The sequence below is a fragment of the Tympanuchus pallidicinctus genome, unplaced genomic scaffold (genome assembly GCF_026119805.1).
Source record: "Tympanuchus pallidicinctus isolate F22 unplaced genomic scaffold, pur_lepc_1.0 scaffold22, whole genome shotgun sequence".
Classification (NCBI taxonomy): Eukaryota; Metazoa; Chordata; class Aves; order Galliformes; family Phasianidae; genus Tympanuchus; species Tympanuchus pallidicinctus.
Genome location: NW_026294739.1, coordinates 26,466,883 through 26,477,982, shown reverse-complemented (window position 1 = coordinate 26,477,982; position 11,100 = coordinate 26,466,883).

Below are 11,100 nucleotides of genomic sequence, written 5' to 3'. Positions count from 1 at the left end.
AGAAAATCTGTCCGAAAGGTCAGATGTTGCTTGTTGAGCTGTAGGTGACAGGAAAGCAGATACACACCAGAGATCCAGGTTTTGCATGGCTTCAGTTTCCCTTTTTAATCCAAGGGGCTCTGATTCCTGATCCTTCTCTTCTTGGCTAGTACTGACCACAAGTGAGGCACCAAAAGCAGTGGTAGGATTGGTTAGTGGATGGGTCAGCAATGATTTGGGTGGCGTGCCAGTTTCCAGTTTTCCTTCCCAAACTGTGGTGGTGGAACCACGAAACCAGGAGCCCTGTTGATCTGGTCAGTGCTTTGGTTGCACTGTGTGCATGCACACCCTGCCTGTGGGAATAGGCAGATTAATAAAACTGAAATCATGTGTGAAGAAGCACTAATTGAAGGATATTTCAGTGCAGTGGTTTTAATGGTTTCCCATTTCCTGCTTGGGAAATGTGTAACTAATTAAGTCTGTTACGTTCATTTAACTCAAACAATAAAAAGTGCTTCATGTCATCAGAGCTATTTACTAAACACATGTTTTCCTGGTAGAGGGAGTGGAGAGTCTGTAAAGGAAACATCCACAATGTCTTAAATGAGGGTTCAAACAAAATTACAGCAACAAAACCTCTGCAAATCTCAGCATAAGCCATCTCAGTTGGTACTCTGAAAATTACAGTGGATTTGAGGATGAAATGGGGATTGTCCTATTAAACACTCGGAGCAGAAAGGTCTTACACAGCTCTGTAAAGCAGCCTTGGCTGTGGGTGCACCACCCCTCCCTGAGATAAGCACTGCTTTGAAGCCTCTCTGCAGTCAGAACAGATCTCAGAATAAATCTTAGCTGTGCCAGGGAGCATCCAACTCTTAGATCTCATTTTGTTTTGGACAAACAAATGCTTCTGTGCCCTTTGTTGCCTTTTAATACCACAGATAATGCCAGTATCTCACTGCCATGAGGAAACTGTTGTGACTTCACAGAAAGAGGCAGCTGTTTTCCTTGCAGTCAGCGGAAAGCCAGCATTTGCCCTTAAGACAGCCCCTGCCTTTGTACTACACTGAGGATTTGCCTGTTGTCTCCTCACATTGCACAGCAAGTGTGCCGAGGGTTTGACACCTGCATTGCTCTGCTGGCCCACATCACATACCTCCCAGCAAATCTTGTCATGGCCAGTCATGCAAAACAGGGTGACCCGAGCACGGGCTGTGCTCAGCCTGCCCATTCAGCTTCGGTGCTGATTTCTGTCTGGTTTCCCAGCACAATCTGTTGTGTCTAATTGGAGATTATTCCAAGTGTCACAACAGAGACCAAATCTGACAGTTCAGCTGAGCACCGAAGTAATGAGTTAAATAATGCACCTTGGAAAAGTTAATCCTTAGCGGTAGATTAGACATCTCTTGTTTTCCAGGTCAAAGCAGAACTACATGTAAACTTTAGAGGTTTTCAAGAATTTGGGGGGTGGGGACAGGCAGCGGACAGAGCAGTTATTTGTTGAAGTGATGCAACCTCGTGGCCTATGATAGATTTGCTCCTACTGTGGAAGATGCAACAAAAATTGGATTTTATTTCCCTTCTCCCAGGTCTTGTCCCAGTAGATGACAGCCAGACAGAGAAATAAAACAAAGTACCGTATTGAGGGGATATTAAATCCTGCTGCCAACAGTTCACTTCATTTTTCTCGTTATTGATTGCTGTCAGGGACCTGTCTGGGGAAGAATACAGATTCCTGGTTTATGACAGCTCACAAAAATACCAAATCCTCAGATTCTTGCTCTGAGCACATTTCTGTCCTGCCACTTACATTCTCCCGCAGACGCTATTACTTTATTTCCCCGACCCAGCAATCCAGGCAGGCACAAGGCTATCTCCTGTCTCCTCTGGGACAAGAGGACAGGCTGATGGAAGGGTCTGGCTGATTGGGCTGTGCTGTCCCAGTTTACACTACTGAGAGGACACCTCTGGGACTCCCTCATGCAAGGGGCCATGCAGTATGCCACATGCTTACATGCAGAGATAATCCAAACAAACCACAAGCTTCAAAGCCAGCTCTTTTCCTTACTCTTTGATTTCAGCAGTGACCTCAGAGAGCTATACAACTTGTCACCTAGTTCCCTAAGCGAATGCCATATGAGCCATACAGATGATATGAAGACAAAAGCCACCCTCTTCCATCTGGAATCACTTCTTCATAACCACTTCTCCCAGGAGGCTGAAGGAATCCATTTTTCCAAGGAGGTTAAAGAAGTAGGCAGCAAATGCTCATGACAGGAGTTACAGCAGCTCTCTGTGGGCCGTGTGAGGCAGTCACAAGACAGCAACAAAATTCCTGCACTCCCCACTCCTTGCTGCTAGCCAGCAGCCAAGCCTCTCTACAAAATGTAGGCAATCTTGTGGAGATTGAGATCCCAATCCTTGTTTTGTTGCATTTGTTCCATTTTTCTCGTGTTTCACATGTGGAAGTACGTGCTAGCCCAGTGTATATAAAGCCCAGATCTTTCTTTGATCTGTGCACCAGAAAATCTGTATCAAGTCAGCCGCACATTTCTAAGGAGATTAAATTGGCCCTTGTGTTCATCTGAAGCCTGGCAGATTTCCTTTCTGTGTTATGTGGTCCAGGATCTCAAACCAGGAGCACCCTACAGTCCTGTAATTTTAAGCACATGGGCAGTTTTTAGTGGCAGCCCTCTTTCCGTGAGATTTACCCACTTGAGGTTAAGTGTGTGCCTGAAGCCTTCTGCAAACACTGCTCTGCTTTTACACATGTAAGCAAACGTCACCTGAAGATTGCTGAAACACTCAGTGCGCATAGTTTGATTTTTTTCCTTTGGGTTGCTCTCAAAATGTGGGAAATATGTGTAGCACTTCACAGGAACAGGTGGGTGGCCCTCTGGTGTTTGTGTGTGATAGAAATGCAAGGACCTAAGACAGGACGTTGGTTCAAAAGGCAAAGAAAGAACAGAGCTAAGAGGTCTTGAGAATATTGTAACACTTACTTTGTGTCAGAGTATTTGCCCGTGTAGCAAGGGAAAGGACTGCTGAGACCATATCACATTATTGTCCAGTGGTCAGCACGTAAGAATGTGATAGTTAGTCCAAAGTTTTTCATGACTGCAAAACAAATCTGTCACACCAGGTTAAACTGATGCCTTGATAGTTTTGTGAAAACTCTGGGTTGCTATATTTAGGCAAATATGTGCTGCAAACCCTGCTCAAGTGTCATTCACAGCTGATGTCAGTAGTCAGACACAGAAGGGAAGAAAAGTGTTCTTCTAGATTGTGCCTGTCCTCTCTCGTTGGTGGAAATGTGCCCATTTGGGTGCAGATGGTAAATGTCAAGGTAGGATAGGAGAATGGAGTAGATAGAATTATGAAAGGAATGGGAACAAGAGGAATCTGTCAACTTTTCCCCTCCTTTTAGTCTGCTTTGTGGCTTTTAGGGGACATGAAACTTGTTTTCAATATGTATTTCTGTCAATAGCTTGTGTAGTTATTTATGGTTTCTGATGAGAATCTAAGTCACTGATAGCTTTGATTTGCATATGTGTTAATTTTTTGAAGGAAAAAAAGAGAGTAATTTCTTGTGTGAATCTGAAATCTATTGCAAGTGCCCCAGTTCTGGAGTCAGAGGTGTTTGGTGGAAGATTTTATCTGAAAATATGAATTATTCCTTCTAGTGTTTTTAACCTGGCAGAAAGGGGAGGGAAAGGGCAAAATGAAATGAAAAGCAACAACTGTCTTGATTCGAATAGGACTGAGGAAAATCAAAACTGATGGGGAAGAGTGGCTGATTGGTGTCTGGGGGATCTGCAGCCTGGGAAATCAGAGGGTGAACCTGAAGGGGGCATCTTCAATTGTGTCCCAAGACTGAGGGGATATAGGAATCTCTTTACTAACATAAAGTGAGGAATGAGCAGGAATTTTATATCATTTTGATGATACTGATAAAGCCATTTTGACTTCTTGCACCAGTGGCTTTAATTGCTAAATTCAGCCCAGAGGGCCTAAATAGCCCAGTGCCTTCAGCATCGTGCTCCAAAACCCAGGTCTCACCTCCCCTTCATCTCCTGTGTCTGCCCTTCCATATTTATTCACTGAATAGAAGCAAACAGCACTGTGGAGCTGAGGAATTCAGGAGATTTGTGCTTGCTGCCGTCAAGACTGCCTTTGGTATTTAATCTTCAGCCCATAAAAGTTGCAAACTATGCTGCTAAAATATGCTCACAGAAGCTGAACTGATTGAGCCATTGCTGCTGTGCCGAGCTGGGAAGGAAGAGAGGCAAGTTACCATGGCTTGTCAGCCCTTCCTCACCACCAGCCTTTGCTTTGATGTTTCGGATGGCCTTACCATAGATCAACAGTTACAGCCCTCAGTCGTTTATTCAGTGAGCTGATGTTTGTAAATAAAGAGGAGATTTTAATCCACCCTAGCAAAAGGCCAGTTTGAAAAGAAGGAATTGATTTACACTTGATCCTGCCTCTGTTCTTGCACATTTGGGCAGCTCTTGGGCTGCCCCACTCAGCAAATCGGCGTTCTGTCTTTGCTGTCCAAGAGGAACGACGCCAGTGCTGGCTGCTGAGCCCATATTAAAAAAATACTCATCATTTTAAGCAGTGGTTATTCCATTACTGCGGTAAAAGAGATTGTGGCCACTTAAAGGCCCATGATAGAGTCTGTAATATAACTAGATGATCCTGAAAAAGCAATTCTGGAATTCAGTCACTCGGAGCAATGCACACGCGCTTCCTGAAGGCAATCCATCCCTGTGTCATGGGAAGCCCATTGTTCTCCAGCCCCCAGGGTCTCTTCTCCTGCAGCCTACAAAGGGCTCTGTTGTCAGGACCAACAAATCCATTTCCCCCGTTTAGCTGAAGATACAAAAACAATGCCTGGGCTGTCCAAACAATTTGTCCTTTCTGATGCGCTTTGCTTTTTTCTTTCTAGGTTTCCTTGTTTCCCTATTTTGGAGGTGGCTGACATACAGCTGATAGCATTTTGTGGTTAGGCTCTGCTGGCCTTTAACCCGTGTAAAGCTGTAGGTCAGGCACAGTCATTGTGTGCTGGGAAAGGGGAACTGAAGGGCAGTGCTCAGATCCTTTGCTCCATGTCTCATATAGCATTGATAAAAAGCTTTAAAAACACGTCAGCTAGCATCCAAGACCTGCCTTCGGTGGCCCTAATGTAGAATTTGGCACTTTGTTGCCCTGTGTGTTACAAAATACTGTACACATATGTATGCCATGAGATCTGGTTTGTAAATACTGGTCCAGGAGTCAGCACTCATTCCTTATTTCTACCAAGGATGTCCTGTTTTGTAACCAGAAAATTGAATTACCACCTCTGCTTAGCTTTAGTACTTTCCACCTTCTGGCTGGGAAATTTAATTATCCAGGTTGGTTTTTTTTTTCTACTGTGTGATTATACACAAGTAATCTGTGTTAAAATATAGATGCTGTCTTTCCACCACATAAAATTCCACCTGATTCTTGCCTGTCTGACCCTATGATGTTACCAAAAGTGAACTGAAGCCAATATCTGTTTTCAGGGGAAAGGCTCCAGGTCTCAGACAACCTGAGGGAAGCAAAATGAAGCATCTGACTCAAAGAAGCTGCTGTTACCTAATGATTCTCGAGTGCTTCGATGCACTCTTTCTGAAGGAAAAGCTTTCCTTGGGAATTGCACCTCCCTGCAGCAGTGCAGACCCCAGCAGGTGCCCTCCACCAACATGCATGGCCGCAGCGGTCAGGAGAGATTAACAGCATTTCCCCACAGCTGCCCAGTGGAATCAATGCTTGCTAATCTTTAGAAAATTACACTAACAAGCTCCAGGCCTGAGCTGCAGGAGCTCGGCGCACCAGTCTCTGAAATCACACACAGGCCATTAATGCATCAAGGCTTTAATGAACCAGAAAATCTCTCCTAAGCAGAGGCCAGAAGGATGTTTTAAGGTTCCTGCCTCTCCTGAGCCGGCTTTAGGACACAAGGTCAAATAAAAAGGCAAAAATGGTACTCCTGGGACTGATCTCGTCTGGGAAGCAGCCCCTGGTCCTTTCAGCTTTGGTTTCAGCTTTGACGTGTTCAAGGAGATGCTCAGCAGCTCTTCAGAAGTGCTGAACTAGAAACCCTCATTTGGCCACTCAGGGGTGGCTGCTGATGGCTGTGTCGTGGGCGCTGGGTGTAAATCTCTGTTCTTTCAAACCACCAGGCAGAACTAGAATCACAGAATCATAGAATGGCCTGGGTGGAAAGGACCTCAAAGATCATCTAGTATCAACTCCCCTGCCATGGGCAGGGTCGCCAACCACCAGACCAGGCTGCCCAGAGCCTTGAAGGTGTAGCTGGCCAGAAAAAAAATACTGGAGGCTAGAAATTTTGAAAATAAATGAAATCTGGCTATAGTCTATGATTAATTAAAAAACAACAACAAAAAACAAACAAAAAAAAAGATCAAAACTTTATATATTTTGTTCTTAAAAGTCATAAAATCTACTTATTTCCTGAGCAATGTTCTAATGTGCTTTATGCTAGATATGCTAAGATACATTGCCTGTTTTCCTATTAGGCAGTCTGCAAGATTCCCTAATCTCTAAAAGGAACAAATATCTGTTTCTTATGTGGTCTATGTCTGATTTAAGGTAATTATATCCCTATTATACTCCTACACAACGTATCTGAGAGAAAATAACACCGATTTCTTTTTTTCTCGGAAGATATTTTAACTTGTATCCAAGAGGAATGCACACTGGCTCTTTCTTTAAATGGAACAGCCTGTGAATGCCTGTCCCCGACCTGGAGAAGAGCTGGAGGAGCTCTTTGCAGCAGACCAGGTGCCAACATCTCTGCAGGATCAGCACCAAGGGGCTCCTGCCTTTGGAGCTCCATCCATCTGCACCTACCAGCAATCAGAGCAGCGCAGGGCAGTGAAGGTAGAAATAAGAAAGCTGTTTACTCTAGGGAGAGAAGAATGCAGAGAGACAGTCTCGAATATAATGGCATCACCCTTTAGAGGCAGGGGAGGTGTTTTCTCTCACTCCCACATGTTTCCAAACACTTTTTTTCCAGTCCTCAGCATCTGTTGGCACTGACACTGAGTGGCCTGTCAGATTTTTGCAGAGCATCAATAGGCAGACTACTGTGTTTCCTCATCGAGAAAGCCACGAGAATCTGTGTCTTTATTTGTCGTCCTTACATCTGCAATGATTTGAAATAATAATATCAGATCTCCCAGTTTGGTTGCTGTTGTTGTTGTTGCTTGAGTGACATATTTGACTTTGGGATCCCAAGGGAGCAGCTCCTCCCACCAAAAGACAGGCAGAATCTCCACTGCCCAGGGAGGGAATCTCAGTTCTCTTTCTCTTCTCAGATGTAGGGCTTTTCTTCATATCTGTCAGCAGCCATTGTTTCCATTCTGTGAACCCCATCACTAAAAGGGCTCAAACAAAGCAACTTTCCAAATCAGACATGAACCAGACGTGCATCCTCAGGATTCCTGTTTTCCAGAGCTTCTTAACCTCTGACCTCACCTCTCTGAATTTAATAAGGAACCCTTTGCCATTTTTATTTCATATTGCTGGTACTGACATGAGGAAAGAGTAAGTCTTAACTGAAATCTGCAGCAGAACCAGCATTTTTTTTTAATGAAGCCTTTGAGCTATTGGAATGTTTCCTTGCATAAAAACCTCAATGAAGACTGTGTCTGAAGCCAATATTTGCTCCCCTGCAGAGTGTGAAACCCACAGATTTCAGCACAGATGCTGGAAACTCCAAGCCATGAAAATCAATAGCAGTTTCATTTGTGGTGGGAACAAAATACGTCCTAAAATACAGTGGTACCAGAGCAGTTTGCCCAGCTGAGGATCTGCCACTAATTGGGAAAATTAAATCAGAAAGGACATAACTTGAAACCTTGACACTTGAAAAAATGAATTAGAAACAGTTTTAGATTTTTCTTACATTGTTGTCAGTTTTCTGACTTCAATCTCCCCCATTCCTATTTTACAGGGCTGGGGTTTCTCTCCTATTTGCTGTTTTCTGTAGCATGTATCCAAACAGCAGGGAAAGTTGATCATAAATGAGAATCAATCCCAAAATATTCCGCATGCATGAAGTTGAAGGCCAAGTAGAGAGAGCTGAATGTGGAGCCCTCAGATAATCTTTGGAGTCTGTGAACTAGAATTTGATTCCTATTGCACTGGAAACCCTTACTGCTATCCTGGGTGGGAAGGGAGTGGGATTGTATTACGTTTCAGTGCCCTGAACCAGAGAAGCCCTAAGAGTCTGTAAACAAAACCTTTTGCTCATCCCTACATCTTGGAAACACTCATCTGCTGTCAGCACTGGTCTCCTGTCAACCGTCACTGCTCCTCTAGGTTTCCAGTGTTTCCGTTCTACCAGCCCTTCTTCCCAAAGGGGGTCGAAAATTACAGCCTGGGGAACAGAGATTCCAAGATTAATTCCAAGCTTTTGGGTGGGGACCGTCCTTGTGTTGATTCAATACAGTAGCTGGAGGAAAAAACCCTTGCTCTGCAGTGAGACCTCCCAGTATTACCCTCCTACTTGCAATGTCAGCGGATGAAACTTTCTCAAACAAACAAGTTTTAGGGTGCACCTTGGCACTGCCATCCAGCAGTTCTCAAGGGACAGGCTGACTATAACTCAAAGACCATCTGCTTTGGTTTGAACTGCTTACATGGGTGTTTTTCTTTGCCTCTTTCTGGACCTAGTCATAAAACCCTCTCAGTTTCTCTCCTTTCCTTAAATAGGAGTTCTGTCCCTTGCAAGGAATTGCTGCAGACTCCAGGGTTTGCCCTCATCTCCTGACCTTGGGCTCCTTCTGAGTCCCTGCACAGTGGGAGGGAGGCAGTGAGCACCATAGAAGGGCAAACAACAGCAACCCTGGGGCCAATCTCTCCCCACTTCAGCCATGGAGAGGCTCCAGCTGGCTCCAGTGGGAGCTGGATCCATCCCATAGCGGGCAGGGTAATGGTCTAGCCATTTAGCCTGGCATTTGTTAGACCAGAGTAACGGCAGAAGTGCAGACATTACTCATGCCCCAAGATATGCAGGGCTATGGCCAAGATTTCTTATGGATCTGCAGGCTCGGTGAGGCTTGCTGGAACCCTTTCCTTGTCTCATTGGTTTTGCCAGTAACCCCTCAGCTTCAGGGCTCTGCCTCGGGTCTGAGCAGCAAGTCCTGCTTTGCAGGGTGGCCACAGGCAGCTAGTTTTCAGAGCCATGATTCAAAAATACACTGCTCACGTTTCAAAGAATCCAGAATTTATTTTATACTTCTGTTCTCCACTGAGCATGGAAATTTAAGCCACTTGAGGCTAGTATTTAACAAAGAGAAGGTGAAACTGTCTCTTGAAACTGGTCAGCAAACTCAACCTCTCAATGGCAGTAGGGCTGGAATTCAATAATCTTTATGGTCCTTTCCAACCTAAGCCATTTTATGATTCTGCAATTCTGTGATTATTTGAAATTCCCATTCCAAGTGAAGAGAATTGGAGTTGACAGGATTCTTTTTATTATTTTTTTTATTTTTCCTGAAAACTAGAAAACTGATGAAATATATTGGCATTCAGGTCTGTGATATGCAGAGTGAGTACTGCTATCTAAAGTACACATTTTCAGGTGGCCAATTTGTAAGGAGTGACAACTCTGTGATTCTGTGAACTTAAAATAATTACTTTCCTTTTTTGGAGTGGTAAAGCTATTATCTGTGTTGAACATGCTTTCTCCATGTTTCCAGAGGCTGCTTTGTTTAATGAATCATTGCTCCAATGGATGCATTGTGCCTAATGTGTTTACTTACGCATTCCTGAGACTTTGCATTTGTCCCAGCAGCCAGCTTGGAAATTGCTGGCTGAGACTCTCACCAATCTTGCAAAAATTCACTTGAAGGAAGTTGTTTGTATTCCCAGTTAGTATCTGTTGTAATCTCTTAGGAGATAATCGCTTTCAGATCAATCAGGGTAACAGCGTGTTACAAGTAACCATAAACCTATGTATAGAGGAGGGAGAGCAGCATGTTTTCTTCCAAGCAGGGGAAGACTGCAGGAGGTTGGCTGCTGTGCCAGGTCATGTGTGACCTGTGTGGAAGTTATGGCATTTCTGACCCAAATTCCAATGTTTTCTTATGAGTGTAATGGTGCCATTCTATAGCATAGACTGCAGGAGTGGATAATTAGTCTTCACTCTCTCTTAATTTGAATAACTTCCTTCTATTGATTCAAAATTTCAATCTGTTTTCACTAATAGACCTTTGAAGACGGTGAGTGCTTTGTAATAATTCACAGTTATTGTATATGAGCTGATTATTGAGGTATTTAGGTTAATAACAGCAGTATAAAAAACTGCCTGTATGGGAATTCAAGACCACAGCTCCAAATGAGACCTATTCTCAAGCAACAAATCCTAGGCTGCTAGTTGGGAAGATCCAGCTCGAGGCACATTTTAGAGTTTGCTTTGTCAGTGTTGACGCAGAGAATCATGACTGCAGAGAAGGGAAGATGATATTTAAGGTCCCTTCCAACCCAAACCATTATGTGATTCTATGTTTTAGAGAGTCAGAGGCCTTCTGTGGAGTTTGTAGGAGCAGGACTAACCACTCATCCAGCTGGTAACTGTCCAATAAAGAGCCATGCAGAGGATGCAAATTGCTTCACAGAATAATAGAATGTCCTAAATTGGAAGAGACCCGTGAGGATCCTTGGGTCCGTCCCATGGACTCCACCCTTGGAGCCTTATGTTCAAATGCTTCAATTTGCAAAGGCTGCTTTGGACTCTGACCCCAGCCAGGAAAAGAGCTAAAGGAATGAGAACCTAGATGAAGCTAGACAGGATTTCTACAAAGCTAATTTGGTAACTGCAATTTCATCCCTCGAGACAAAGAGGGGAGGCTTCAAATTTGAGGGAGACGTATCCGGAGATGAGGAGACACAACCAACACTTCCGCTATTACGTTTCAATAAAGAGTCTGGAAAAGTTCAACTGTAAATGCCATCACTTTTCAGTCACAGTCTGAAACAGCTGGTTAAGTCTGCACAGAACAGTAAATCTGCCCTGCTGCAAACAGCATGTCCTGGCTTTCTTTGGCAGAAGCACTGAGTTAA